The sequence below is a fragment of the Garra rufa genome, chromosome 1, assembly GCF_049309525.1.
Source record: "Garra rufa chromosome 1, GarRuf1.0, whole genome shotgun sequence".
Lineage (NCBI taxonomy): Eukaryota > Metazoa > Chordata > Actinopteri > Cypriniformes > Cyprinidae > Garra > Garra rufa.
In genome coordinates, this window is record NC_133361.1 from 104,099,658 (window position 1) to 104,127,157 (window position 27,500).

General features: G+C 37.3%; 24 non-coding genes across 24 annotated transcripts; all 24 read left to right on the forward strand.

The window, feature by feature from the left end:
* The first annotated feature begins 356 nt into the window (after positions 1–356).
* On the forward strand, positions 357–475 carry LOC141317570 (5S ribosomal RNA). The gene has a single exon (XR_012351941.1). It is a non-coding gene; the product is annotated as a 5S ribosomal RNA (ribosomal RNA).
* An 84-nt stretch (positions 476–559) lies between these two features.
* On the forward strand, positions 560–678 carry LOC141300151 (5S ribosomal RNA). Its single transcript, XR_012341935.1, has one exon. It is a non-coding gene; the product is annotated as a 5S ribosomal RNA (ribosomal RNA).
* A 753-nt stretch (positions 679–1,431) lies between these two features.
* Positions 1,432–1,550, forward strand: LOC141300154 (5S ribosomal RNA). Its single transcript, XR_012341936.1, has one exon. It is a non-coding gene; the product is annotated as a 5S ribosomal RNA (ribosomal RNA).
* Positions 1,551–1,634: 84 nt separating this feature from the next.
* On the forward strand, positions 1,635–1,753 carry LOC141300163 (5S ribosomal RNA). The gene has a single exon (XR_012341938.1). It is a non-coding gene; the product is annotated as a 5S ribosomal RNA (ribosomal RNA).
* Positions 1,754–2,505: 752 nt separating this feature from the next.
* LOC141300170 (5S ribosomal RNA) lies at positions 2,506–2,624 on the forward strand. The gene has a single exon (XR_012341939.1). It is a non-coding gene; the product is annotated as a 5S ribosomal RNA (ribosomal RNA).
* An 84-nt stretch (positions 2,625–2,708) lies between these two features.
* Positions 2,709–2,827, forward strand: LOC141300177 (5S ribosomal RNA). Its single transcript, XR_012341941.1, has one exon. It is a non-coding gene; the product is annotated as a 5S ribosomal RNA (ribosomal RNA).
* Positions 2,828–3,579: 752 nt separating this feature from the next.
* Positions 3,580–3,698, forward strand: LOC141317571 (5S ribosomal RNA). The gene has a single exon (XR_012351942.1). It is a non-coding gene; the product is annotated as a 5S ribosomal RNA (ribosomal RNA).
* Positions 3,699–3,782: 84 nt separating this feature from the next.
* Positions 3,783–3,901, forward strand: LOC141300184 (5S ribosomal RNA). The gene has a single exon (XR_012341942.1). It is a non-coding gene; the product is annotated as a 5S ribosomal RNA (ribosomal RNA).
* A 753-nt stretch (positions 3,902–4,654) lies between these two features.
* Positions 4,655–4,773, forward strand: LOC141300190 (5S ribosomal RNA). Its single transcript, XR_012341943.1, has one exon. It is a non-coding gene; the product is annotated as a 5S ribosomal RNA (ribosomal RNA).
* Positions 4,774–4,857: 84 nt separating this feature from the next.
* On the forward strand, positions 4,858–4,976 carry LOC141300196 (5S ribosomal RNA). The gene has a single exon (XR_012341944.1). It is a non-coding gene; the product is annotated as a 5S ribosomal RNA (ribosomal RNA).
* A 752-nt stretch (positions 4,977–5,728) lies between these two features.
* LOC141300203 (5S ribosomal RNA) lies at positions 5,729–5,847 on the forward strand. The gene has a single exon (XR_012341945.1). It is a non-coding gene; the product is annotated as a 5S ribosomal RNA (ribosomal RNA).
* Positions 5,848–5,931: 84 nt separating this feature from the next.
* LOC141300208 (5S ribosomal RNA) lies at positions 5,932–6,050 on the forward strand. Its single transcript, XR_012341946.1, has one exon. It is a non-coding gene; the product is annotated as a 5S ribosomal RNA (ribosomal RNA).
* Positions 6,051–6,803: 753 nt separating this feature from the next.
* LOC141300216 (5S ribosomal RNA) lies at positions 6,804–6,922 on the forward strand. The gene has a single exon (XR_012341947.1). It is a non-coding gene; the product is annotated as a 5S ribosomal RNA (ribosomal RNA).
* Positions 6,923–7,006: 84 nt separating this feature from the next.
* LOC141300224 (5S ribosomal RNA) lies at positions 7,007–7,125 on the forward strand. The gene has a single exon (XR_012341948.1). It is a non-coding gene; the product is annotated as a 5S ribosomal RNA (ribosomal RNA).
* A 753-nt stretch (positions 7,126–7,878) lies between these two features.
* LOC141318694 (5S ribosomal RNA) lies at positions 7,879–7,997 on the forward strand. Its single transcript, XR_012352995.1, has one exon. It is a non-coding gene; the product is annotated as a 5S ribosomal RNA (ribosomal RNA).
* Positions 7,998–15,719: 7,722 nt separating this feature from the next.
* Positions 15,720–15,838, forward strand: LOC141300239 (5S ribosomal RNA). The gene has a single exon (XR_012341950.1). It is a non-coding gene; the product is annotated as a 5S ribosomal RNA (ribosomal RNA).
* A 753-nt stretch (positions 15,839–16,591) lies between these two features.
* Positions 16,592–16,710, forward strand: LOC141300246 (5S ribosomal RNA). Its single transcript, XR_012341951.1, has one exon. It is a non-coding gene; the product is annotated as a 5S ribosomal RNA (ribosomal RNA).
* Positions 16,711–16,794: 84 nt separating this feature from the next.
* Positions 16,795–16,913, forward strand: LOC141300253 (5S ribosomal RNA). Its single transcript, XR_012341952.1, has one exon. It is a non-coding gene; the product is annotated as a 5S ribosomal RNA (ribosomal RNA).
* Positions 16,914–17,666: 753 nt separating this feature from the next.
* Positions 17,667–17,785, forward strand: LOC141318695 (5S ribosomal RNA). Its single transcript, XR_012352996.1, has one exon. It is a non-coding gene; the product is annotated as a 5S ribosomal RNA (ribosomal RNA).
* Positions 17,786–24,839: 7,054 nt separating this feature from the next.
* LOC141300261 (5S ribosomal RNA) lies at positions 24,840–24,958 on the forward strand. Its single transcript, XR_012341953.1, has one exon. It is a non-coding gene; the product is annotated as a 5S ribosomal RNA (ribosomal RNA).
* A 753-nt stretch (positions 24,959–25,711) lies between these two features.
* Positions 25,712–25,830, forward strand: LOC141300266 (5S ribosomal RNA). Its single transcript, XR_012341954.1, has one exon. It is a non-coding gene; the product is annotated as a 5S ribosomal RNA (ribosomal RNA).
* An 84-nt stretch (positions 25,831–25,914) lies between these two features.
* LOC141300282 (5S ribosomal RNA) lies at positions 25,915–26,033 on the forward strand. Its single transcript, XR_012341956.1, has one exon. It is a non-coding gene; the product is annotated as a 5S ribosomal RNA (ribosomal RNA).
* Positions 26,034–26,785: 752 nt separating this feature from the next.
* Positions 26,786–26,904, forward strand: LOC141317572 (5S ribosomal RNA). The gene has a single exon (XR_012351943.1). It is a non-coding gene; the product is annotated as a 5S ribosomal RNA (ribosomal RNA).
* Positions 26,905–26,988: 84 nt separating this feature from the next.
* Positions 26,989–27,107, forward strand: LOC141300289 (5S ribosomal RNA). The gene has a single exon (XR_012341957.1). It is a non-coding gene; the product is annotated as a 5S ribosomal RNA (ribosomal RNA).
* Positions 27,108–27,500: the final 393 nt, after the last annotated feature.

A 27,500-nucleotide genomic window follows, 5' to 3' on the forward strand; every position in this document is an offset into this window, starting at 1 on the left:
ATTCTTGGACTGTTTTTAGGGTATGGACAAATGAACTGTATTCTTTTAACAGCGTTTACCTCGTTTTATCGTGTTGTTTTAAAGTCTTTTATGTGAACCTTGTAAATAAACCAAATCTATTTAAACCAATCTTCTTTTATGTCTCATTCTTTTAACCACTAGTCATCTCTCACAGTTAAATCTGACCCCATTTTAGTCTTGTAACTCGGCTGATAAGGCCGATTGTTACACTTGGATGGGAGACCGCCTGGGAATACCAGGTGCTGTAAGCTTTTGCCTTTTCTTCACTATTTATATAATATGCTGGCTTTTACGGAGGCTGATCTTTAAATAGCCCACTTTTTGGAGCAGCCCTCGCTTACGGCCATACCGCGCTGAGAGCGCCCGATCTCGTCTGATCTCGGAAGCTAAGCAGCGTCGGACCTGCTTAGTACTTGGATGGGAGACCGCCTGGGAATACCAGGTGCTGTAAGCTTTTGCCTTTTCTTCACTATTTATATAATATGCTGGCTTTTACGGAGGCTGATCTTTAAATAGCCCACTTTTTGGAGCAGCCCTCGCTTACGGCCATACCGCGCTGAGAGCGCCCGATCTCGTCTGATCTCGGAAGCTAAGCAGCGTCGGGCCTGCTTAGTACTTGGATGGGAGACCGCCTGGGAATACCAGGTGCTGTAAGCTTTTGCCTTTTCTTCACTATTTATATAATATGCTGGCTTTTAGAAAGACGTGTTTTACCGCTCTATTTATTACAATCATTTAAATGTATTATAGAGTTTTAAGTGTTTTACATGTTTTTTAGGCCATTTTATTACTCTTAACATTTTAAGTGAGTGTGTGTCTTTAAAAAATGGATGGTTGGCCTGCCATGTGACTAGACACATGACAGGAAGCAGGAAGTACAACTGTATAAGAGAGCAGCATGACAAACAAAGGACAGTCACCAAACTGTTGGATTGAGGAGTTGCTAATTTTAGAGCTCACCTTTCCATTCACCACCTGCAAACTTTGGATTACACTTTCTGTGGATTGTATATACACCGGTGGACACTCACATTGGACTTATCAACACACTGGGATTCTTGGACTGTTTTTAGGGTATGGACAAATGAACTGTATGCTTTTAACAGCGTTTACCTCGTTTTATCGTGTTGTTTTAAAGTCTTTTATGTGAACCTTGTAAATAAACCAAATCTATTTAAACCAATCTTCTTTTATGTCTCATTCTTTTAACCACTAGTCATCTCTCACAGTTAAATCTGACCCCATTTTAGTCTTGTAACTCGGCTGATAAGGCCGATTGTTACACTTGGATGGGAGACCGCCTGGGAATACCAGGTGCTGTAAGCTTTTGCCTTTTCTTCACTATTTATATAATATGCTGGCTTTTACGGAGGCTGATCTTTAAATAGCCCACTTTTTGGAGCAGCCCTCGCTTACGGCCATACCGCGCTGAGAGCGCCCGATCTCGTCTGATCTCGGAAGCTAAGCAGCGTCGGGCCTGCTTAGTACTTGGATGGGAGACCGCCTGGGAATACCAGGTGCTGTAAGCTTTTGCCTTTTCTTCACTATTTATATAATATGCTGGCTTTTACGGAGGCTGATCTTTAAATAGCCCACTTTTTGGAGCAGCCCTCGCTTACGGCCATACCGCGCTGAGAGCGCCCGATCTCGTCTGATCTCGGAAGCTAAGCAGCGTCGGGCCTGCTTAGTACTTGGATGGGAGACCGCCTGGGAATACCAGGTGCTGTAAGCTTTTGCCTTTTCTTCACTATTTATATAATATGCTGGCTTTTAGAAAGACGTGTTTTACCGCTCTATTTATTACAATCATTTAAATGTATTATAGAGTTTTAAGTGTTTTACATGTTTTTTAGGCCATTTTATTACTCTTAACATTTTAAGTGAGTGTGTGTCTTTAAAAATGGATGGTTGGCCTGCCATGTGACTAGACACATGACAGGAAGCAGGAAGTACAACTGTATAAGAGAGCAGCATGACAAACAAAGGACAGTCACCAAACTGTTGGATTGAGGAGTTGCTAATTTTAGAGCTCACCTTTCCATTCACCACCTGCAAACTTTGGATTACACTTTCTGTGGATTGTATATACACCGGTGGACACTCACATTGGACTTATCAACACACTGGGATTCTTGGACTGTTTTTAGGGTATGGACAAATGAACTGTATTCTTTTAACAGCGTTTACCTCGTTTTATCGTGTTGTTTTAAAGTCTTTTATGTGAACCTTGTAAATAAACCAAATCTATTTAAACCAATCTTCTTTTATGTCTCATTCTTTTAACCACTAGTCATCTCTCACAGTTAAATCTGACCCCATTTTAGTCTTGTAACTCGGCTGATAAGGCCGATTGTTACACTTGGATGGGAGACCGCCTGGGAATACCAGGTGCTGTAAGCTTTTGCCTTTTCTTCACTATTTATATAATATGCTGGCTTTTACGGAGGCTGATCTTTAAATAGCCCACTTTTTGGAGCAGCCCTCGCTTACGGCCATACCGCGCTGAGAGCGCCCGATCTCGTCTGATCTCGGAAGCTAAGCAGCGTCGGGCCTGCTTAGTACTTGGATGGGAGACCGCCTGGGAATACCAGGTGCTGTAAGCTTTTGCCTTTTCTTCACTATTTATATAATATGCTGGCTTTTACGGAGGCTGATCTTTAAATAGCCCACTTTTTGGAGCAGCCCTCGCTTACGGCCATACCGCGCTGAGAGCGCCCGATCTCGTCTGATCTCGGAAGCTAAGCAGCGTCGGGCCTGCTTAGTACTTGGATGGGAGACCGCCTGGGAATACCAGGTGCTGTAAGCTTTTGCCTTTTCTTCACTATTTATATAATATGCTGGCTTTTAGAAAGACGTGTTTTACCGCTCTATTTATTACAATCATTTAAATGTATTATAGAGTTTTAAGTGTTTTACATGTTTTTTAGGCCATTTTATTACTCTTAACATTTTAAGTGAGTGTGTGTCTTTAAAAATGGATGGTTGGCCTGCCATGTGACTAGACACATGACAGGAAGCAGGAAGTACAACTGTATAAGAGAGCAGCATGACAAACAAAGGACAGTCACCAAACTGTTGGATTGAGGAGTTGCTAATTTTAGAGCTCACCTTTCCATTCACCACCTGCAAACTTTGGATTACACTTTCTGTGGATTGTATATACACCGGTGGACACTCACATTGGACTTATCAACACACTGGGATTCTTGGACTGTTTTTAGGGTATGGACAAATGAACTGTATTCTTTTAACAGCGTTTACCTCGTTTTATCGTGTTGTTTTAAAGTCTTTTATGTGAACCTTGTAAATAAACCAAATCTATTTAAACCAATCTTCTTTTATGTCTCATTCTTTTAACCACTAGTCATCTCTCACAGTTAAATCTGACCCCATTTTAGTCTTGTAACTCGGCTGATAAGGCCGATTGTTACACTTGGATGGGAGACCGCCTGGGAATACCAGGTGCTGTAAGCTTTTGCCTTTTCTTCACTATTTATATAATATGCTGGCTTTTACGGAGGCTGATCTTTAAATAGCCCACTTTTTGGAGCAGCCCTCGCTTACGGCCATACCGCGCTGAGAGCGCCCGATCTCGTCTGATCTCGGAAGCTAAGCAGCGTCGGACCTGCTTAGTACTTGGATGGGAGACCGCCTGGGAATACCAGGTGCTGTAAGCTTTTGCCTTTTCTTCACTATTTATATAATATGCTGGCTTTTACGGAGGCTGATCTTTAAATAGCCCACTTTTTGGAGCAGCCCTCGCTTACGGCCATACCGCGCTGAGAGCGCCCGATCTCGTCTGATCTCGGAAGCTAAGCAGCGTCGGGCCTGCTTAGTACTTGGATGGGAGACCGCCTGGGAATACCAGGTGCTGTAAGCTTTTGCCTTTTCTTCACTATTTATATAATATGCTGGCTTTTAGAAAGACGTGTTTTACCGCTCTATTTATTACAATCATTTAAATGTATTATAGAGTTTTAAGTGTTTTACATGTTTTTTAGGCCATTTTATTACTCTTAACATTTTAAGTGAGTGTGTGTCTTTAAAAAATGGATGGTTGGCCTGCCATGTGACTAGACACATGACAGGAAGCAGGAAGTACAACTGTATAAGAGAGCAGCATGACAAACAAAGGACAGTCACCAAACTGTTGGATTGAGGAGTTGCTAATTTTAGAGCTCACCTTTCCATTCACCACCTGCAAACTTTGGATTACACTTTCTGTGGATTGTATATACACCGGTGGACACTCACATTGGACTTATCAACACACTGGGATTCTTGGACTGTTTTTAGGGTATGGACAAATGAACTGTATGCTTTTAACAGCGTTTACCTCGTTTTATCGTGTTGTTTTAAAGTCTTTTATGTGAACCTTGTAAATAAACCAAATCTATTTAAACCAATCTTCTTTTATGTCTCATTCTTTTAACCACTAGTCATCTCTCACAGTTAAATCTGACCCCATTTTAGTCTTGTAACTCGGCTGATAAGGCCGATTGTTACACTTGGATGGGAGACCGCCTGGGAATACCAGGTGCTGTAAGCTTTTGCCTTTTCTTCACTATTTATATAATATGCTGGCTTTTACGGAGGCTGATCTTTAAATAGCCCACTTTTTGGAGCAGCCCTCGCTTACGGCCATACCGCGCTGAGAGCGCCCGATCTCGTCTGATCTCGGAAGCTAAGCAGCGTCGGGCCTGCTTAGTACTTGGATGGGAGACCGCCTGGGAATACCAGGTGCTGTAAGCTTTTGCCTTTTCTTCACTATTTATATAATATGCTGGCTTTTACGGAGGCTGATCTTTAAATAGCCCACTTTTTGGAGCAGCCCTTGCTTACGGCCATACCGCGCTGAGAGCGCCCGATCTCGTCTGATCTCGGAAGCTAAGCAGCGTCGGGCCTGCTTAGTACTTGGATGGGAGACCGCCTGGGAATACCAGGTGCTGTAAGCTTTTGCCTTTTCTTCACTATTTATATAATATGCTGGCTTTTAGAAAGACGTGTTTTACCGCTCTATTTATTACAATCATTTAAATGTATTATAGAGTTTTAAGTGTTTTACATGTTTTTTAGGCCATTTTATTACTCTTAACATTTTAAGTGAGTGTGTGTCTTTAAAAATGGATGGTTGGCCTGCCATGTGACTAGACACATGACAGGAAGCAGGAAGTACAACTGTATAAGAGAGCAGCATGACAAACAAAGGACAGTCACCAAACTGTTGGATTGAGGAGTTGCTAATTTTAGAGCTCACCTTTCCATTCACCACCTGCAAACTTTGGATTACACTTTCTGTGGATTGTATATACACCGGTGGACACTCACATTGGACTTATCAACACACTGGGATTCTTGGACTGTTTTTAGGGTATGGACAAATGAACTGTATTCTTTTAACAGCGTTTACCTCGTTTTATCGTGTTGTTTTAAAGTCTTTTATGTGAACCTTGTAAATAAACCAAATCTATTTAAACCAATCTTCTTTTATGTCTCATTCTTTTAACCACTAGTCATCTCTCACAGTTAAATCTGACCCCATTTTAGTCTTGTAACTCGGCTGATAAGGCCGATTGTTACACTTGGATGGGAGACCGCCTGGGAATACCAGGTGCTGTAAGCTTTTGCCTTTTCTTCACTATTTATATAATATGCTGGCTTTTACGGAGGCTGATCTTTAAATAGCCCACTTTTTGGAGCAGCCCTCGCTTACGGCCATACCGCGCTGAGAGCGCCCGATCTCGTCTGATCTCGGAAGCTAAGCAGCGTCGGGCCTGCTTAGTACTTGGATGGGAGACCGCCTGGGAATACCAGGTGCTGTAAGCTTTTGCCTTTTCTTCACTATTTATATAATATGCTGGCTTTTACGGAGGCTGATCTTTAAATAGCCCACTTTTTGGAGCAGCCCTCGCTTACGGCCATACCGCGCTGAGAGCGCCCGATCTCGTCTGATCTCGGAAGCTAAGCAGCGTCGGGCCTGCTTAGTACTTGGATGGGAGACCGCCTGGGAATACCAGGTGCTGTAAGCTTTTGCCTTTTCTTCACTATTTATATAATATGCTGGCTTTTAGAAAGACGTGTTTTACCGCTCTATTTATTACAATCATTTAAATGTATTATAGAGTTTTAAGTGTTTTACATGTTTTTTAGGCCATTTTATTACTCTTAACATTTTAAGTGAGTGTGTGTCTTTAAAAAATGGATGGTTGGCCTGCCATGTGACTAGACACATGACAGGAAGCAGGAAGTACAACTGTATAAGAGAGCAGCATGACAAACAAAGGACAGTCACCAAACTGTTGGATTGAGGAGTTGCTAATTTTAGAGCTCACCTTTCCATTCACCACCTGCAAACTTTGGATTACACTTTCTGTGGATTGTATATACACCGGTGGACACTCACATTGGACTTATCAACACACTGGGATTCTTGGACTGTTTTTAGGGTATGGACAAATGAACTGTATGCTTTTAACAGCGTTTACCTCGTTTTATCGTGTTGTTTTAAAGTCTTTTATGTGAACCTTGTAAATAAACCAAATCTATTTAAACCAATCTTCTTTTATGTCTCATTCTTTTAACCACTAGTCATCTCTCACAGTTAAATCTGACCCCATTTTAGTCTTGTAACTCGGCTGATAAGGCCGATTGTTACACTTGGATGGGAGACTGCCTGGGAATACCAGGTGCTGTAAGCTTTTGCCTTTTCTTCACTATTTATATAATATGCTGGCTTTTACGGAGGCTGATCTTTAAATAGCCCACTTTTTGAAGCAGCCCTCGCTTACGGCCATACCGCGCTGAGAGCGCCCGATCTCGTCTGATCTCGGAAGCTAAGCAGCGTCGGGCCTGCTTAGTACTTGGATGGGAGACCGCCTGGGAATACCAGGTGCTGTAAGCTTTTGCCTTTTCTTCACTATTTATATAATATGCTGGCTTTTACGGAGGCTGATCTTTAAATAGCCCACTTTTTGGAGCAGCCCTCGCTTACGGCCATACCGCGCTGAGAGCGCCCGATCTCGTCTGATCTCGGAAGCTAAGCAGCGTCGGGCCTGCTTAGTACTTGGATGGGAGACCGCCTGGGAATACCAGGTGCTGTAAGCTTTTGCCTTTTCTTCACTATTTATATAATATGCTGGCTTTTAGAAAGACGTGTTTTACCGCTCTATTTATTACAATCATTTAAATGTATTATAGAGTTTTAAGTGTTTTACATGTTTTTTAGGCCATTTTATTACTCTTAACATTTTAAGTGAGTGTGTGTCTTTAAAAAATGGATGGTTGGCCTGCCATGTGACTAGACACATGACAGGAAGCAGGAAGTACAACTGTATAAGAGAGCAGCATGACAAACAAAGGACAGTCACCAAACTGTTGGATTGAGGAGTTGCTAATTTTAGAGCTCACCTTTCCATTCACCACCTGCAAACTGTGGATTACACTTTCTGTGGATTGTATATACACCGGTGGACACTCACATTGGACTTATCAACACACTGGGATTCTTGGACTGTTTTTAGGGTATGGACAAATGAACTGTATTCTTTTAACAGCGTTTACCTCGTTTTATCGTGTTGTTTTAAAGTCTTTTATGTGAACCTTGTAAATAAACCAAATCTATTTAAACCAATCTTCTTTTATGTCTCATTCTTTTAACCACTAGTCATCTCTCACAGTTAAATCTGATCCCATTTTAGTCTTGTAACTCGGCTGATAAGGCCGATTGTTACACTTGGATGGGAGACCGCCTGGGAATACCAGGTGCTGTAAGCTTTTGCCTTTTCTTCACTATTTATATAATATGCTGGCTTTTACGGAGGCTGATCTTTAAATAGCCCACTTTTTGGAGCAGCCCTCGCTTACGGCCATACCGCGCTGAGAGCGCCCGATCTCGTCTGATCTCGGAAGCTAAGCAGCGTCGGGCCTGCTTAGTACTTGGATGGGAGACCGCCTGGGAATACCAGTTGCTGTAAGCTTTTGCCTTTTCTTCACTATTTATATAATATGCTGGCTTTTAGAAAGACGTGTTTTACCGCTCTATTTATTACAATCATTTAAATGTATTATAGAGTTTTAAGTGTTTTACATGTTTTTTAGGCCATTTTATTACTCTTAACATTTTAAGTGAGTGTGTGTCTTTAAAAATGGATGGTTGGCCTGCCATGTGACTAGACACATGACAGGAAGCAGGAAGTACAACTGTATAAGAGAGCAGCATGACAAACAAAGGACAGTCACCAAACTGTTGGATTGAGGAGTTGCTAATTTTAGAGCTCACCTTTCCATTCACCACCTGCAAACTTTGGATTACACTTTCTGTGGATTGTATATACACCGGTGGACACTCACATTGGACTTATCAACACACTGGGATTCTTGGACTGTTTTTAGGGTATGGACAAATGAACTGTATTCTTTTAACAGCGTTTACCTCGTTTTATCGTGTTGTTTTAAAGTCTTTTATGTGAACCTTGTAAATAAACCAAATCTATTTAAACCAATCTTCTTTTATGTCTCATTCTTTTAACCACTAGTCATCTCTCACAGTTAAATCTGACCCCATTTTAGTCTTGTAACTCGGCTGATAAGGCCGATTGTTACACTTGGATTGGGAGACCGCCTGGGAATACCAGGTGCTGTAAGCTTTTGCCTTTTCTTCACTATTTATATAATATGCTGGCTTTTACGGAGGCTGATCTTTAAATAGCCCACTTTTTGGAGCAGCCCTAGCTTACGGCCATACCACTCTGAGTGCTTGGTACAGTCCAGTGACATCACAGGAAGTGTTGCAGTAGCAGTTGGTGGGAGAGGCCCACCATTTTGTTTAGTTTGTTTAGTTTGTTAGTTTATTTTTTTTTGTCTTTATATTTTTTTCAGTTGGATTCCCCAGCAGTCAAATGCTGCTAGGGGGAGTCATTTTTTTTTGAGATTTCAAAAATGGATGGATTAATGGCAGCAGAAAAGGACATAGCAAGAGAAGCACATGGACAAGAGTTGGCAAAAGATAATGGATTTCGACGGAATATCAATAAGTTTGGTGGCAAAGCAAAAGAAGCAAAGTCATTTCTGAAGGAAGCTACAGTAATTGTTAATTTGATGGACCTAAGAGATGCAATGGCGGAGGACATTATACAGGCTGTGACAGAAAAGATTGGATTTGGAAAGCTGTTGGCGGTAAGACCAAGGCCAGATAGAGAATATGAACTGACTTTGGATGATGAAGCAATGTGTGATGAATTAATGGATGGGTTAATGATAAAAGAGAAGATCTGTGAAATCAGGAAATTGCAGAACAGAGAATGCATTGTTTCGTTTATGCATTTACCAGCATATATGGACAATAAAGACATTTTATCAAAGTTGGAAAAATGGGGTGTAACCCCAACATCAGACATTAAACGACGGTACTATCCCGGCACAGACATAACGGATGGAACAAGATATCTAAGAGTCCGCTTTCCAAAAGAAGTGGTATCTCTGCCCTATAGTGCTAAGTTCGAGACAGCTGAAGGGGCACAATACTTCAGGATCATGCATGATAGGCAGATGAAAATCTGTAGGCTATGCATGGATCCTGGTCATATTTTCAAAGACTGTCCTAATTTGAAGTGTTATGAGTGTGAAGAGCAAGGGCATTATGCTCGTAACTGCAATGCTGTAAAGTGCCCAGACTGTAAACGTGCTTTGGTGAAGTGTGAGTGTTGGATGGAGGATGAAGGAGGAGAAGGAGAGGATAATCAATTAAAAGAGACTGAAACTTTGAGTGATGAAGGACATGTATGCAAGAAAACTCAGGACTCAAATGAAAAAGAAATAAATCAACCTGAAAGGATGGACAAGGAAGAACGTGATAACTTGATGGACAATGGGGATAATGAAGAGGAGCAACAAAAAGAAAAGGACAAAGATGGGCAAATGGGAAGTGATGAACAAACAACACTAGAGATAATGCAAACAACGACGGAGGAACAGGACAAAATGGAACAAGCACAAACGATTTTGGAAATAGAAGAGGATTTGGGAAAAGGAGACGAAGGAAACGACGAATCTAAAGACATGGGAAAGGAAAGAATGCAGAGAAGAAGACCCATTAAGGTAACCCCTAATATAAAAATGGCTAAAAAGAAAAGACAGAAGAAAAGAAAAGAATTTGATGAAAACAGATTTGGGGTATTGATGACTATGGGAGAAGAAAATGAATGATGAATATAGTAAAGAACATTTTAATTATTAGTCTTTTAAGTATTGTATCATTAAATGTTAGAGGTTTACTGAATGTGGAAAAATTTGAAAAAGTGAAAGAATTAAGTAAAAAAACAGATGTAATTTTATTGCAAGAAACAAATTGGAAAAATGAAATGATGGAAAGTTTTGAAAGAAGATGGAAAGGGAAAATGTATTACAATAATGGAGATGGACGAAAAGGAAAAGGAGTTGCAGTTTTATTTAAAAGAAATATAGGGGATAATGTTAAAATTATATATTGTGATAAAGAAGGGAAATGTATTATTGTGAGAATGGTCTGGGGAGGAGAAGATGTTATTTTATGTAATGTACATGCTCCAAATGCAGAGGCTGAAAAGAAAATATTTTTTAATAATTTAAATGATTATATAGATACATGGGAAAAGGTTATAATAATGGGAGATTTTAATACAGTTTTGAGTAGAATGGATATAGCAAAAGACATGGTTTTTAAAAGAGATGGTGGAAGGGAAGAATTGCTTAAATTAATTGATAAAAATGATCTGATAGATATATGGCGAGAACGAAATGAAGGAATAAAAGATTTTTCAAGGCAACAATTGGTAAAAGAAAAAATGAAGCAAAGTAGAATAGATTTTATGCTGATTAAAATAAATATGAAAAGAAATATTGACAAGATATATTATAAGATGACTTCTCTTAGTGATCATAGTATGTTAATAGCTCATTTTAATGAAACCGGGGTGGAGAGGGGAAAGGGGATATGGTGTTTAAATAATGAACTTTTAAAAGATGAGAATTATAAATTGGCAGTGGAAACAATAATAAAAGATGAGAGAGGGAAAGGAATGTTTGAAGAAGATAAGAGAGTGTGGTGGGATAATATCAAATATGAAATAAAGAAGTACTCATTGAGTTATAGTAGATTGAAACAAAAGATTAAAAGAGGAGAAGAAGTTGCAGTTAGGAATTTTTTGAAAGAGGAATTACAAAAAGATAATGGTGATATAGAAAAGATTGTAATTTATGAAAACCGATTAAAAGAAATAGAAGAGGAGAAATGTAGAGGAGCTATGATAAGAAGCAGGTTAAAGAATGTGATGGAAGGAGAAAGGTGTACAAAATTCTTTTTTAATTTAGAGGAAAGTAGACAAAAGGCTGATACGATAAAGGAAGTTCTTAAAAAAGATGGGGAAAAAGTAAAAAGGACCAATGAGATTTTGCAAAGTGTAAGAGAATTTTATGCAGATTTATTTAAAAGTGAAGGGATAAAAGAAGATGAAAAGGAGTTTTTATTAAAGCAGGTTAAAACAAAAGTAGTTAAAGAAGATAAAGAAATGTGTGATAGAGATTTTTTAGAGGAGGAAATAGAGACAGCAATATTACAGTTAAACAATGGGAAAAGTCCGGGAGCAGATGGCTTGACTAGTGAATTTTATAAAGTTTTTAAGGATACGTTAATTCCTATTTTAAAGGAAGTATATGAGGAAATGTATGATAGAGGGCAAGCAAGTCAATTGATGAGAGTTGGAATGGTGAAGTTAATTTTTAAAAAAAGAGGTGACTCAGCGGATTTAAAGAACTATAGACCCATATCAATGTTAAATACAGATTTTAAAATTTTAGCAAAAATGTTGGCAAATCGATTAAAGAGGGTTCTACCAGGAATAATAACAACAAATCAAGCTTATTCAGTCATAGGAAGAGAAATTACAGATACAGTAAGTAATATAAGAGATAAAATAAGTTATATGATAGAAAATAACAAAGAGGGATACATGATTAGTTTAGATTTGGAAAAGGCATTTGATAGGGTAGAACATGATTATTTATTTGAACTTTTAGAGCGTTTTGGATTTGGAAATAATTTTATAAAATGGATTAGAGTTTTATACAAAGGGGCAATCAGTTTTATAAAATGTAATGGATTTTTAACTAATGTTTTTACTATAACAAGATCAATAAGACAAGGGTGTCCTTTATCTGCATTATTATATAGCATTGTAGCTGAACCTTTGGGATTAGTGGTTGGGGAAGATGAAAATATTAAAGGAATAGGTTTTGGAGGAGCAGAAAAAGAACAAAAAATATACCAATATGCTGATGACACAACCTTAATTTTAAAGGATATAGATAGCATCGAGAGAGCAATAAATAAAATACAACATTATTGTAATGGTTCAGGAGCAAAAATAAACATAGATAAGACTGTCATGATGAGAATAGGAACAGCAAAGATTTTACCACATTATTTTAGTTTTAAAGAAGAGACAGAAAATATGAAAATTTTGGGAATCAGAATTGGAAAAGATGAAAAGAAAACTAGAGATTTAATATGGGATGAGATTTTAGGAGGAATGGAGAGAAGATTAACTTTCTGGAGACAAAGAACTTTGAAATTAAGAGGGAAGATTTTGATTGTAAATGTTCTGATGCTTTCGAAAATGTGGTATGCATTAGAGGTTACTTCATTGCCGATGTGGGCTTACAAGAGACTGAAAAAGTGTATTTTGAATTTTATATGGGAGGGAAAACCAGCAAAGATTGCTTATGATACATTGATAGGACCATGTGAGGAGGGAGGTTTAGGTTTGTTAGATCCAAATATAAGAATGAAGAGTCTAAGGGTTAAAATTATGAAAAAATTTATGAATAAAGAAAATAGACAAGAATGGAAGAATGGTTTGACATATTTTTTAAATAGGTGTGGGGGTTTTAAAATGGGAAATCACATCTTATGGATGAAATTGAAAGAAAATATGTTAAATGATATACCAGAATTGTACAAAGAAGTTTTAAGAGCATGGAAAGAATTTTTATTGACAGTAGTGTACAAACCAGAAGGGATGGAGGAGCTTTTGAATCAACCGTTATTTTTAAATTCAAATATTGTATATGAAAATAAAGAAATATATTTTAAACAATGGATTAAAGCAGGAATAAATAGAGTGAAAGATGTTTTATATGAGGTTAAAGAAGGTTTCATACCATTGCAAGGAATAGTAGATGAAATTGAAGGAATTGGAGAAGAGATGGATAAGAATATTGTAAAGCAACAATTTGACAAAATAAAAAAAGCAATTCCTAGTGAATGGATAGAAAGAATAGAAAAAAAGGAGGAAGGAGTGGGAAAGGTTGAAGTGCTTTTAAAAGAAAGTGGGAAAAAAGTGTCTATTCAATCATGTACTTTAAAAATGATTTATAATGTCTTTAGAAAAATGGTTTTTGTTAAACCAATTGCAAACGGCTTTTGGAATAGATTATTTCCAGTGATGGAATCTGAAAATATTTGGGAGAATATAAAAATAAGTTATATGGATCCAGTGATTGAGAATTTTAATTTTCTTTTAAGACATAATGTAATATATACAAAAATGAGATTATGTAAAATGGGAATTGAACAAAATGCAAAATGTGATGTATGTGAAAATGAAGATGAAGGTCTTTTACATTTGTTTTTGTTTTGTTTTAAACTGGACGATTTTGTGAGGAAACTTAAAATGTTTGTAGAGGCTTTTTTGGGAGAAAAAATAGAAAGACAAATTGAATGGAATCAAGTTTTTTTACTTGGTATAAAAGGAAAAGGGAAAGAAATGTATATAGTCAATTTCATTTTAGCTATTGCAAGGTATGCAATATGGTGTAGACGTAATGTCATGAGAGAAAAAAGTTGCAATATTAATATGTGGAGTTTTTTCAGAAGAAAATTGGAAGAACATATACAGACTTTATATAATTATTTTAGTATGAATGGACAAGTTGAAAGGTTTTATAAAATACTTATTGGAAATGATACAAGAATATTGGAATGTTTTCAAGAATATAAGATAAATTTGCCAAGGTAATTTCTGTTGTTATTAAAGAAATGTGTATGTGAAAGGCATAACTAATTATGTGAATAATGTTATGTAATCATATCTAAATGTAAATATTTTTAAGTTTTTTCAATAAAAAAAAAAAAAAAAAAAAAAAAAGAGCGCCCGATCTCGTCTGATCTCGGAAGCTAAGCAGCGTCGGGCCTGCTTAGTACTTGGATGGGAGACCGCCTGGGAATACCAGGTGCTGTAAGCTTTTGCCTTTTCTTCACTATTTATATAATATGCTGGCTTTTAGAAAGACGTGTTTTACCGCTCTATTTATTACAATCATTTAAATGTATTATAGAGTTTTAAGTGTTTTACATGTTTTTTAGGCCATTTTATTACTCTTAACATTTTAAGTGAGTGTGTGTCTTTAAAAAATGGATGGTTGGCCTGCCATGTGACTAGACACATGACAGGAAGCAGGAAGTACAACTGTATAAGAGAGCAGCATGACAAACAAAGGACAGTCACCAAACTGTTGGATTGAGGAGTTGCTAATTTTAGAGCTCACCTTTCCATTCACCACCTGCAAACTGTGGATTACACTTTCTGTGGATTGTATATACACCGGTGGACACTCACATTGGACTTATCAACACACTGGGATTCTTGGACTGTTTTTAGGGTATGGACAAATGAACTGTATTCTTTTAACAACGTTTACCTCGTTTTATCGTGTTGTTTTAAAGTCTTTTATGTGAACCTTGTAAATAAACCAAATCTATTTAAACCAATCTTCTTTTATGTCTCATTCTTTTAACCACTAGTCATCTCTCACAGTTAAATCTGATCCCATTTTAGTCTTGTAACTCGGCTGATAAGGCCGATTGTTACACTTGGATGGGAGACCGCCTGGGAATACCAGGTGCTGTAAGCTTTTGCCTTTTCTTCACTATTTATATAATATGCTGGCTTTTAGAAAGACGTGTTTTACCGCTCTATTTATTACAATCATTTAAATGTATTATAGAGTTTTAAGTGTTTTACATGTTTTTTAGGCCATTTTATTACTCTTAACATTTTAAGTGAGTGTGTGTCTTTAAAAATGGATGGTTGGCCTGCCATGTGACTAGACACATGACAGGAAGCAGGAAGTACAACTGTATAAGAGAGCAGCATGACAAACAAAGGACAGTCACCAAACTGTTGGATTGAGGAGTTGCTAATTTTAGAGCTCACCTTTCCATTCACCACCTGCAAACTTTGGATTACACTTTCTGTGGATTGTATATACACCGGTGGACACTCACATTGGACTTATCAACACACTGGGATTCTTGGACTGTTTTTAGGGTATGGACAAATGAACTGTATTCTTTTAACAGCGTTTACCTCGTTTTATCGTGTTGTTTTAAAGTCTTTTATGTGAACCTTGTAAATAAACCAAATCTATTTAAACCAATCTTCTTTTATGTCTCATTCTTTTAACCACTAGTCATCTCTCACAGTTAAATCTGACCCCATTTTAGTCTTGTAACTCGGCTGATAAGGCCGATTGTTACACTTGGATGGGAGACCGCCTGGGAATACCAGGTGCTGTAAGCTTTTGCCTTTTCTTCACTATTTATATAATATGCTGGCTTTTACGGAGGCTGATCTTTAAATAGCCCACTTTTTGGAGCAGCCCTCGCTTACGGCCATACCGCGCTGAGAGCGCCCGATCTCGTCTGATCTCGGAAGCTAAGCAGCGTCGGGCCTGCTTAGTACTTGGATGGGAGACCGCCTGGGAATACCAGGTGCTGTAAGCTTTTGCCTTTTCTTCACTATTTATATAATATGCTGGCTTTTAGAAAGACGTGTTTTACCGCTCTATTTATTACAATCATTTAAATGTATTATAGAGTTTTAAGTGTTTTACATGTTTTTTAGGCCATTTTATTACTCTTAACATTTTAAGTGAGTGTGTGTCTTTAAAAAATGGATGGTTGGCCTGCCATGTGACTAGACACATGACAGGAAGCAGGAAGTACAACTGTATAAGAGAGCAGCATGACAAACAAAGGACAGTCACCAAACTGTTGGATTGAGGAGTTGCTAATTTTAGAGCTCACCTTTCCATTCACCACCTGCAAACTTTGGATTACACTTTCTGTGGATTGTATATACACCGGTGGACACTCACATTGGACTTATCAACACACTGGGATTCTTGGACTGTTTTTAGGGTATGGACAAATGAACTGTATGCTTTTAACAGCGTTTACCTCGTTTTATCGTGTTGTTTTAAAGTCTTTTATGTGAACCTTGTAAATAAACCAAATCTATTTAAACCAATCTTCTTTTATGTCTCATTCTTTTAACCACTAGTCATCTCTCACAGTTAAATCTGACCCCATTTTAGTCTTGTAACTCGGCTGATAAGGCCGATTGTTACACTTGGATGGGAGACTGCCTGGGAATACCAGGTGCTGTAAGCTTTTGCCTTTTCTTCACTATTTATATAATATGCTGGCTTTTACGGAGGCTGATCTTTAAATAGCCCACTTTTTGAAGCAGCCCTCGCTTACGGCCATACCGCGCTGAGAGCGCCCGATCTCGTCTGATCTCGGAAGCTAAGCAGCGTCGGGCCTGCTTAGTACTTGGATGGGAGACCGCCTGGGAATACCAGGTGCTGTAAGCTTTTGCCTTTTCTTCACTATTTATATAATATGCTGGCTTTTACGGAGGCTGATCTTTAAATAGCCCACTTTTTGGAGCAGCCCTCGCTTACGGCCATACCGCGCTGAGAGCGCCCGATCTCGTCTGATCTCGGAAGCTAAGCAGCGTCGGGCCTGCTTAGTACTTGGATGGGAGACCGCCTGGGAATACCAGGTGCTGTAAGCTTTTGCCTTTTCTTCACTATTTATATAATATGCTGGCTTTTAGAAAGACGTGTTTTACCGCTCTATTTATTACAATCATTTAAATGTATTATAGAGTTTTAAGTGTTTTACATGTTTTTTAGGCCATTTTATTACTCTTAACATTTTAAGTGAGTGTGTGTCTTTAAAAAATGGATGGTTGGCCTGCCATGTGACTAGACACATGACAGGAAGCAGGAAGTACAACTGTATAAGAGAGCAGCATGACAAACAAAGGACAGTCACCAAACTGTTGGATTGAGGAGTTGCTAATTTTAGAGCTCACCTTTCCATTCACCACCTGCAAACTGTGGATTACACTTTCTGTGGATTGTATATACACCGGTGGACACTCACATTGGACTTATCAACACACTGGGATTCTTGGACTGTTTTTAGGGTATGGACAAATGAACTGTATTCTTTTAACAGCGTTTACCTCGTTTTATCGTGTTGTTTTAAAGTCTTTTATGTGAACCTTGTAAATAAACCAAATCTATTTAAACCAATCTTCTTTTATGTCTCATTCTTTTAACCACTAGTCATCTCTCACAGTTAAATCTGATCCCATTTTAGTCTTGTAACTCGGCTGATAAGGCCGATTGTTACACTTGGATGGGAGACCGCCTGGGAATACCAGGTGCTGTAAGCTTTTGCCTTTTCTTCACTATTTATATAATATGCTGGCTTTTACGGAGGCTGATCTTTAAATAGCCCACTTTTTGGAGCAGCCCTCGCTTACGGCCATACCGCGCTGAGAGCGCCCGATCTCGTCTGATCTCGGAAGCTAAGCAGCGTCGGGCCTGCTTAGTACTTGGATGGGAGACCGCCTGGGAATACCAGTTGCTGTAAGCTTTTGCCTTTTCTTCACTATTTATATAATATGCTGGCTTTTAGAAAGACGTGTTTTACCGCTCTATTTATTACAATCATTTAAATGTATTATAGAGTTTTAAGTGTTTTACATGTTTTTTAGGCCATTTTATTACTCTTAACATTTTAAGTGAGTGTGTGTCTTTAAAAATGGATGGTTGGCCTGCCATGTGACTAGACACATGACAGGAAGCAGGAAGTACAACTGTATAAGAGAGCAGCATGACAAACAAAGGACAGTCACCAAACTGTTGGATTGAGGAGTTGCTAATTTTAGAGCTCACCTTTCCATTCACCACCTGCAAACTTTGGATTACACTTTCTGTGGATTGTATATACACCGGTGGACACTCACATTGGACTTATCAACACACTGGGATTCTTGGACTGTTTTTAGGGTATGGACAAATGAACTGTATTCTTTTAACAGCGTTTACCTCGTTTTATCGTGTTGTTTTAAAGTCTTTTATGTGAACCTTGTAAATAAACCAAATCTATTTAAACCAATCTTCTTTTATGTCTCATTCTTTTAACCACTAGTCATCTCTCACAGTTAAATCTGACCCCATTTTAGTCTTGTAACTCGGCTGATAAGGCCGATTGTTACACTTGGATTGGGAGACCGCCTGGGAATACCAGGTGCTGTAAGCTTTTGCCTTTTCTTCACTATTTATATAATATGCTGGCTTTTACGGAGGCTGATCTTTAAATAGCCCACTTTTTGGAGCAGCCCTAGCTTACGGCCATACCACTCTGAGTGCTTGGTACAGTCCAGTGACATCACAGGAAGTGTTGCAGTAGCAGTTGGTGGGAGAGGCCCACCATTTTGTTTAGTTTGTTTAGTTTGTTAGTTTATTTTTTTTTGTCTTTATATTTTTTTCAGTTGGATTCCCCAGCAGTCAAATGCTGCTAGGGGGAGTCATTTTTTTTTGAGATTTCAAAAATGGATGGATTAATGGCAGCAGAAAAGGACATAGCAAGAGAAGCACATGGACAAGAGTTGGCAAAAGATAATGGATTTCGACGGAATATCAATAAGTTTGGTGGCAAAGCAAAAGAAGCAAAGTCATTTCTGAAGGAAGCTACAGTAATTGTTAATTTGATGGACCTAAGAGATGCAATGGCGGAGGACATTATACAGGCTGTGACAGAAAAGATTGGATTTGGAAAGCTGTTGGCGGTAAGACCAAGGCCAGATAGAGAATATGAACTGACTTTGGATGATGAAGCAATGTGTGATGAATTAATGGATGGGTTAATGATAAAAGAGAAGATCTGTGAAATCAGGAAATTGCAGAACAGAGAATGCATTGTTTCGTTTATGCATTTACCAGCATATATGGACAATAAAGACATTTTATCAAAGTTGGAAAAATGGGGTGTAACCCCAACATCAGACATTAAACGACGGTACTATCCCGGCACAGACATAACGGATGGAACAAGATATCTAAGAGTCCGCTTTCCAAAAGAAGTGGTATCTCTGCCCTATAGTGCTAAGTTCGAGACAGCTGAAGGGGCACAATACTTCAGGATCATGCATGATAGGCAGATGAAAATCTGTAGGCTATGCATGGATCCTGGTCATATTTTCAAAGACTGTCCTAATTTGAAGTGTTATGAGTGTGAAGAGCAAGGGCATTATGCTCGTAACTGCAATGCTGTAAAGTGCCCAGACTGTAAACGTGCTTTGGTGAAGTGTGAGTGTTGGATGGAGGATGAAGGAGGAGAAGGAGAGGATAATCAATTAAAAGAGACTGAAACTTTGAGTGATGAAGGACATGTATGCAAGAAAACTCAGGACTCAAATGAAAAAGAAATAAATCAACCTGAAAGGATGGACAAGGAAGAACGTGATAACTTGATGGACAATGGGGATAATGAAGAGGAGCAACAAAAAGAAAAGGACAAAGATGGGCAAATGGGAAGTGATGAACAAACAACACTAGAGATAATGCAAACAACGACGGAGGAACAGGACAAAATGGAACAAGCACAAACGATTTTGGAAATAGAAGAGGATTTGGGAAAAGGAGACGAAGGAAACGACGAATCTAAAGACATGGGAAAGGAAAGAATGCAGAGAAGAAGACCCATTAAGGTAACCCCTAATATAAAAATGGCTAAAAAGAAAAGACAGAAGAAAAGAAAAGAATTTGATGAAAACAGATTTGGGGTATTGATGACTATGGGAGAAGAAAATGAATGATGAATATAGTAAAGAACATTTTAATTATTAGTCTTTTAAGTATTGTATCATTAAATGTTAGAGGTTTACTGAATGTGGAAAAATTTGAAAAAGTGAAAGAATTAAGTAAAAAAACAGATGTAATTTTATTGCAAGAAACAAATTGGAAAAATGAAATGATGGAAAGTTTTGAAAGAAGATGGAAAGGGAAAATGTATTACAATAATGGAGATGGACGAAAAGGAAAAGGAGTTGCAGTTTTATTTAAAAGAAATATAGGGGATAATGTTAAAATTATATATTGTGATAAAGAAGGGAAATGTATTATTGTGAGAATGGTCTGGGGAGGAGAAGATGTTATTTTATGTAATGTACATGCTCCAAATGCAGAGGCTGAAAAGAAAATATTTTTTAATAATTTAAATGATTATATAGATACATGGGAAAAGGTTATAATAATGGGAGATTTTAATACAGTTTTGAGTAGAATGGATATAGCAAAAGACATGGTTTTTAAAAGAGATGGTGGAAGGGAAGAATTGCTTAAATTAATTGATAAAAATGATCTGATAGATATATGGCGAGAACGAAATGAAGGAATAAAAGATTTTTCAAGGCAACAATTGGTAAAAGAAAAAATGAAGCAAAGTAGAATAGATTTTATGCTGATTAAAATAAATATGAAAAGAAATATTGACAAGATATATTATAAGATGACTTCTCTTAGTGATCATAGTATGTTAATAGCTCATTTTAATGAAACCGGGGTGGAGAGGGGAAAGGGGATATGGTGTTTAAATAATGAACTTTTAAAAGATGAGAATTATAAATTGGCAGTGGAAACAATAATAAAAGATGAGAGAGGGAAAGGAATGTTTGAAGAAGATAAGAGAGTGTGGTGGGATAATATCAAATATGAAATAAAGAAGTACTCATTGAGTTATAGTAGATTGAAACAAAAGATTAAAAGAGGAGAAGAAGTTGCAGTTAGGAATTTTTTGAAAGAGGAATTACAAAAAGATAATGGTGATATAGAAAAGATTGTAATTTATGAAAACCGATTAAAAGAAATAGAAGAGGAGAAATGTAGAGGAGCTATGATAAGAAGCAGGTTAAAGAATGTGATGGAAGGAGAAAGGTGTACAAAATTCTTTTTTAATTTAGAGGAAAGTAGACAAAAGGCTGATACGATAAAGGAAGTTCTTAAAAAAGATGGGGAAAAAGTAAAAAGGACCAATGAGATTTTGCAAAGTGTAAGAGAATTTTATGCAGATTTATTTAAAAGTGAAGGGATAAAAGAAGATGAAAAGGAGTTTTTATTAAAGCAGGTTAAAACAAAAGTAGTTAAAGAAGATAAAGAAATGTGTGATAGAGATTTTTTAGAGGAGGAAATAGAGACAGCAATATTACAGTTAAACAATGGGAAAAGTCCGGGAGCAGATGGCTTGACTAGTGAATTTTATAAAGTTTTTAAGGATACGTTAATTCCTATTTTAAAGGAAGTATATGAGGAAATGTATGATAGAGGGCAAGCAAGTCAATTGATGAGAGTTGGAATGGTGAAGTTAATTTTTAAAAAAAGAGGTGACTCAGCGGATTTAAAGAACTATAGACCCATATCAATGTTAAATACAGATTTTAAAATTTTAGCAAAAATGTTGGCAAATCGATTAAAGAGGGTTCTACCAGGAATAATAACAACAAATCAAGCTTATTCAGTCATAGGAAGAGAAATTACAGATACAGTAAGTAATATAAGAGATAAAATAAGTTATATGATAGAAAATAACAAAGAGGGATACATGATTAGTTTAGATTTGGAAAAGGCATTTGATAGGGTAGAACATGATTATTTATTTGAACTTTTAGAGCGTTTTGGATTTGGAAATAATTTTATAAAATGGATTAGAGTTTTATACAAAGGGGCAATCAGTTTTATAAAATGTAATGGATTTTTAACTAATGTTTTTACTATAACAAGATCAATAAGACAAGGGTGTCCTTTATCTGCATTATTATATAGCATTGTAGCTGAACCTTTGGGATTAGTGGTTGGGGAAGATGAAAATATTAAAGGAATAGGTTTTGGAGGAGCAGAAAAAGAACAAAAAATATACCAATATGCTGATGACACAACCTTAATTTTAAAGGATATAGATAGCATCGAGAGAGCAATAAATAAAATACAACATTATTGTAATGGTTCAGGAGCAAAAATAAACATAGATAAGACTGTCATGATGAGAATAGGAACAGCAAAGATTTTACCACATTATTTTAGTTTTAAAGAAGAGACAGAAAATATGAAAATTTTGGGAATCAGAATTGGAAAAGATGAAAAGAAAACTAGAGATTTAATATGGGATGAGATTTTAGGAGGAATGGAGAGAAGATTAACTTTCTGGAGACAAAGAACTTTGAAATTAAGAGGGAAGATTTTGATTGTAAATGTTCTGATGCTTTCGAAAATGTGGTATGCATTAGAGGTTACTTCATTGCCGATGTGGGCTTACAAGAGACTGAAAAAGTGTATTTTGAATTTTATATGGGAGGGAAAACCAGCAAAGATTGCTTATGATACATTGATAGGACCATGTGAGGAGGGAGGTTTAGGTTTGTTAGATCCAAATATAAGAATGAAGAGTCTAAGGGTTAAAATTATGAAAAAATTTATGAATAAAGAAAATAGACAAGAATGGAAGAATGGTTTGACATATTTTTTAAATAGGTGTGGGGGTTTTAAAATGGGAAATCACATCTTATGGATGAAATTGAAAGAAAATATGTTAAATGATATACCAGAATTGTACAAAGAAGTTTTAAGAGCATGGAAAGAATTTTTATTGACAGTAGTGTACAAACCAGAAGGGATGGAGGAGCTTTTGAATCAACCGTTATTTTTAAATTCAAATATTGTATATGAAAATAAAGAAATATATTTTAAACAATGGATTAAAGCAGGAATAAATAGAGTGAAAGATGTTTTATATGAGGTTAAAGAAGGTTTCATACCATTGCAAGGAATAGTAGATGAAATTGAAGGAATTGGAGAAGAGATGGATAAGAATATTGTAAAGCAACAATTTGACAAAATAAAAAAAGCAATTCCTAGTGAATGGATAGAAAGAATAGAAAAAAAGGAGGAAGGAGTGGGAAAGGTTGAAGTGCTTTTAAAAGAAAGTGGGAAAAAAGTGTCTATTCAATCATGTACTTTAAAAATGATTTATAATGTCTTTAGAAAAATGGTTTTTGTTAAACCAATTGCAAACGGCTTTTGGAATAGATTATTTCCAGTGATGGAATCTGAAAATATTTGGGAGAATATAAAAATAAGTTATATGGATCCAGTGATTGAGAATTTTAATTTTCTTTTAAGACATAATGTAATATATACAAAAATGAGATTATGTAAAATGGGAATTGAACAAAATGCAAAATGTGATGTATGTGAAAATGAAGATGAAGGTCTTTTACATTTGTTTTTGTTTTGTTTTAAACTGGACGATTTTGTGAGGAAACTTAAAATGTTTGTAGAGGCTTTTTTGGGAGAAAAAATAGAAAGACAAATTGAATGGAATCAAGTTTTTTTACTTGGTATAAAAGGAAAAGGGAAAGAAATGTATATAGTCAATTTCATTTTAGCTATTGCAAGGTATGCAATATGGTGTAGACGTAATGTCATGAGAGAAAAAAGTTGCAATATTAATATGTGGAGTTTTTTCAGAAGAAAATTGGAAGAACATATACAGACTTTATATAATTATTTTAGTATGAATGGACAAGTTGAAAGGTTTTATAAAATACTTATTGGAAATGATACAAGAATATTGGAATGTTTTCAAGAATATAAGATAAATTTGCCAAGGTAATTTCTGTTGTTATTAAAGAAATGTGTATGTGAAAGGCATAACTAATTATGTGAATAATGTTATGTAATCATATCTAAATGTAAATATTTTTAAGTTTTTTCAATAAAAAAAAAAAAAAAAAAAAAAAAAGAGCGCCCGATCTCGTCTGATCTCGGAAGCTAAGCAGCGTCGGGCCTGCTTAGTACTTGGATGGGAGACCGCCTGGGAATACCAGGTGCTGTAAGCTTTTGCCTTTTCTTCACTATTTATATAATATGCTGGCTTTTAGAAAGACGTGTTTTACCGCTCTATTTATTACAATCATTTAAATGTATTATAGAGTTTTAAGTGTTTTACATGTTTTTTAGGCCATTTTATTACTCTTAACATTTTAAGTGAGTGTGTGTCTTTAAAAAATGGATGGTTGGCCTGCCATGTGACTAGACACATGACAGGAAGCAGGAAGTACAACTGTATAAGAGAGCAGCATGACAAACAAAGGACAGTCACCAAACTGTTGGATTGAGGAGTTGCTAATTTTAGAGCTCACCTTTCCATTCACCACCTGCAAACTGTGGATTACACTTTCTGTGGATTGTATATACACCGGTGGACACTCACATTGGACTTATCAACACACTGGGATTCTTGGACTGTTTTTAGGGTATGGACAAATGAACTGTATTCTTTTAACAACGTTTACCTCGTTTTATCGTGTTGTTTTAAAGTCTTTTATGTGAACCTTGTAAATAAACCAAATCTATTTAAACCAATCTTCTTTTATGTCTCATTCTTTTAACCACTAGTCATCTCTCACAGTTAAATCTGATCCCATTTTAGTCTTGTAACTCGGCTGATAAGGCCGATTGTTACACTTGGATGGGAGACCGCCTGGGAATACCAGGTGCTGTAAGCTTTTGCCTTTTCTTCACTATTTATATAATATGCTGGCTTTTACGGAGGCTGATCTTTAAATAGCCCACTTTTTGGAGCAGCCCTCGCTTACGGCCATACCGCGCTGAGAGCGCCCGATCTCGTCTGATCTCGGAAGCTAAGCAGCGTCGGGCCTGCTTAGTACTTGGATGGGAGACCGCCTGGGAATACCAGGTGCTGTAAGCTTTTGCCTTTTCTTCACTATTTATATAATATGCTGGCTTTTAGAAAGACGTGTTTTACCGCTCTATTTATTACAATCATTTAAATGTATTATAGAGTTTTAAGTGTTTTACATGTTTTTTAGGCCATTTTATTACTCTTAACATTTTAAGTGAGTGTGTGTCTTTAAAAAATGGATGGTTGGCCTGCCATGTGACTAGACACATGACAGGAAGCAGGAAGTACAACTGTATAAGAGAGCAGCATGACAAACAAAGGACAGTCACCAAACTGTTGGATTGAGGAGTTGCTAATTTTAGAGCTCACCTTTCCATTCACCACCTGCAAACTTTGGATTACACTTTCTGTGGATTGTATATACACCGGTGGACACTCACATTGGACTTATCAACACACTGGGATTCTTGGACTGTTTTTAGGGTATGGACAAATGAACTGTATGCTTTTAACAGCGTTTACCTCGTTTTATCGTGTTGTTTTAAAGTCTTTTATGTGAACCTTGTAAATAAACCAAATCTATTTAAACCAATCTTCTTTTATGTCTCATTCTTTTAACCACTAGTCATCTCTCACAGTTAAATCTGACCCCATTTTAGTCTTGTAACTCGGCTGATAAGGCCGATTGTTACACTTGGATGGGAGACCGCCTGGGAATACCAGGTGCTGTAAGCTTTTGCCTTTTCTTCACTATTTATATAATATGCTGGCTTTTACGGAGGCTGATCTTTAAATAGCCCACTTTTTGGAGCAGCCCTCGCTTACGGCCATACCGCGCTGAGAGCGCCCGATCTCGTCTGATCTCGGAAGCTAAGCAGCGTCGGGCCTGCTTAGTACTTGGATGGGAGACCGCCTGGGAATACCAGGTGCTGTAAGCTTTTGCCTTTTCTTCACTATTTATATAATATGCTGGCTTTTACGGAGGCTGATCTTTAAATAGCCCACTTTTTGGAGCAGCCCTCGCTTACGGCCATACCGCGCTGAGAGCGCCCGATCTCGTCTGATCTCGGAAGCTAAGCAGCGTCGGGCCTGCTTAGTACTTGGATGGGAGACCGCCTGGGAATACCAGGTGCTGTAAGCTTTTGCCTTTTCTTCACTATTTATATAATATGCTGGCTTTTAGAAAGACGTGTTTTACCGCTCTATTTATTACAATCATTTAAATGTATTATAGAGTTTTAAGTGTTTTACATGTTTTTTAGGCCATTTTATTACTCTTAACATTTTAAGTGAGTGTGTGTCTTTAAAAATGGATGGTTGGCCTGCCATGTGACTAGACACATGACAGGAAGCAGGAAGTACAACTGTATAAGAGAGCAGCATGACAAACAAAGGACAGTCACCAAACTGTTGGATTGAGGAGTTGCTAATTTTAGAGCTCACCTTTCCATTCACCACCTGCAAACTTTGGATTACACTTTCTGTGGATTGTATATACACCGGTGGACACTCACATTGGACTTATCAACACACTGGGATTCTTGGACTGTTTTTAGGGTATGGACAAATGAACTGTATTCTTTTAACAGCGTTTACCTCGTTTTATCGTGTTGTTTTAAAGTCTTTTATGTGAACCTTGTAAATAAACCAAATCTATTTAAACCAATCTTCTTTTATGTCTCATTCTTTTAACCACTAGTCATCTCTCACAGTTAAATCTGACCCCATTTTAGTCTTGTAACTCGGCTGATAAGGCCGATTGTTACACTTGGATGGGAGACCGCCTGGGAATACCAGGTGCTGTAAGCTTTTGCCTTTTCTTCACTATTTATATAATATGCTGGCTTTTACGGAGGCTGATCTTTAAATAGCCCACTTTTTGGAGCAGCCCTCGCTTACGGCCATACCGCGCTGAGAGCGCCCGATCTCGTCTGATCTCGGAAGCTAAGCAGCGTCGGACCTGCTTAGTACTTGGATGGGAGACCGCCTGGGAATACCAGGTGCTGTAAGCTTTTGCCTTTTCTTCACTATTTATATAATATGCTGGCTTTTACGGAGGCTGATCTTTAAATAGCCCACTTTTTGGAGCAGCCCTCGCTTACGGCCATACCGCGCTGAGAGCGCCCGATCTCGTCTGATCTCGGAAGCTAAGCAGCGTCGGGCCTGCTTAGTACTTGGATGGGAGACCGCCTGGGAATACCAGGTGCTGTAAGCTTTTGCCTTTTCTTCACTATTTATATAATATGCTGGCTTTTAGAAAGACGTGTTTTACCGCTCTATTTATTACAATCATTTAAATGTATTATAGAGTTTTAAGTGTTTTACATGTTTTTTAGGCCATTTTATTACTCTTAACATTTTAAGTGAGTGTGTGTCTTTAAAAAATGGATGGTTGGCCTGCCATGTGACTAGACACATGACAGGAAGCAGGAAGTACAACTGTATAAGAGAGCAGCATGACAAACAAAGGACAGTCACCAAACTGTTGGATTGAGGAGTTGCTAATTTTAGAGCTCACCTTTCCATTCACCACCTGCAAACTGTGGATTACACTTTCTGTGGATTGTATATACACCGGTGGACACTCACATTGGACTTATCAACACAC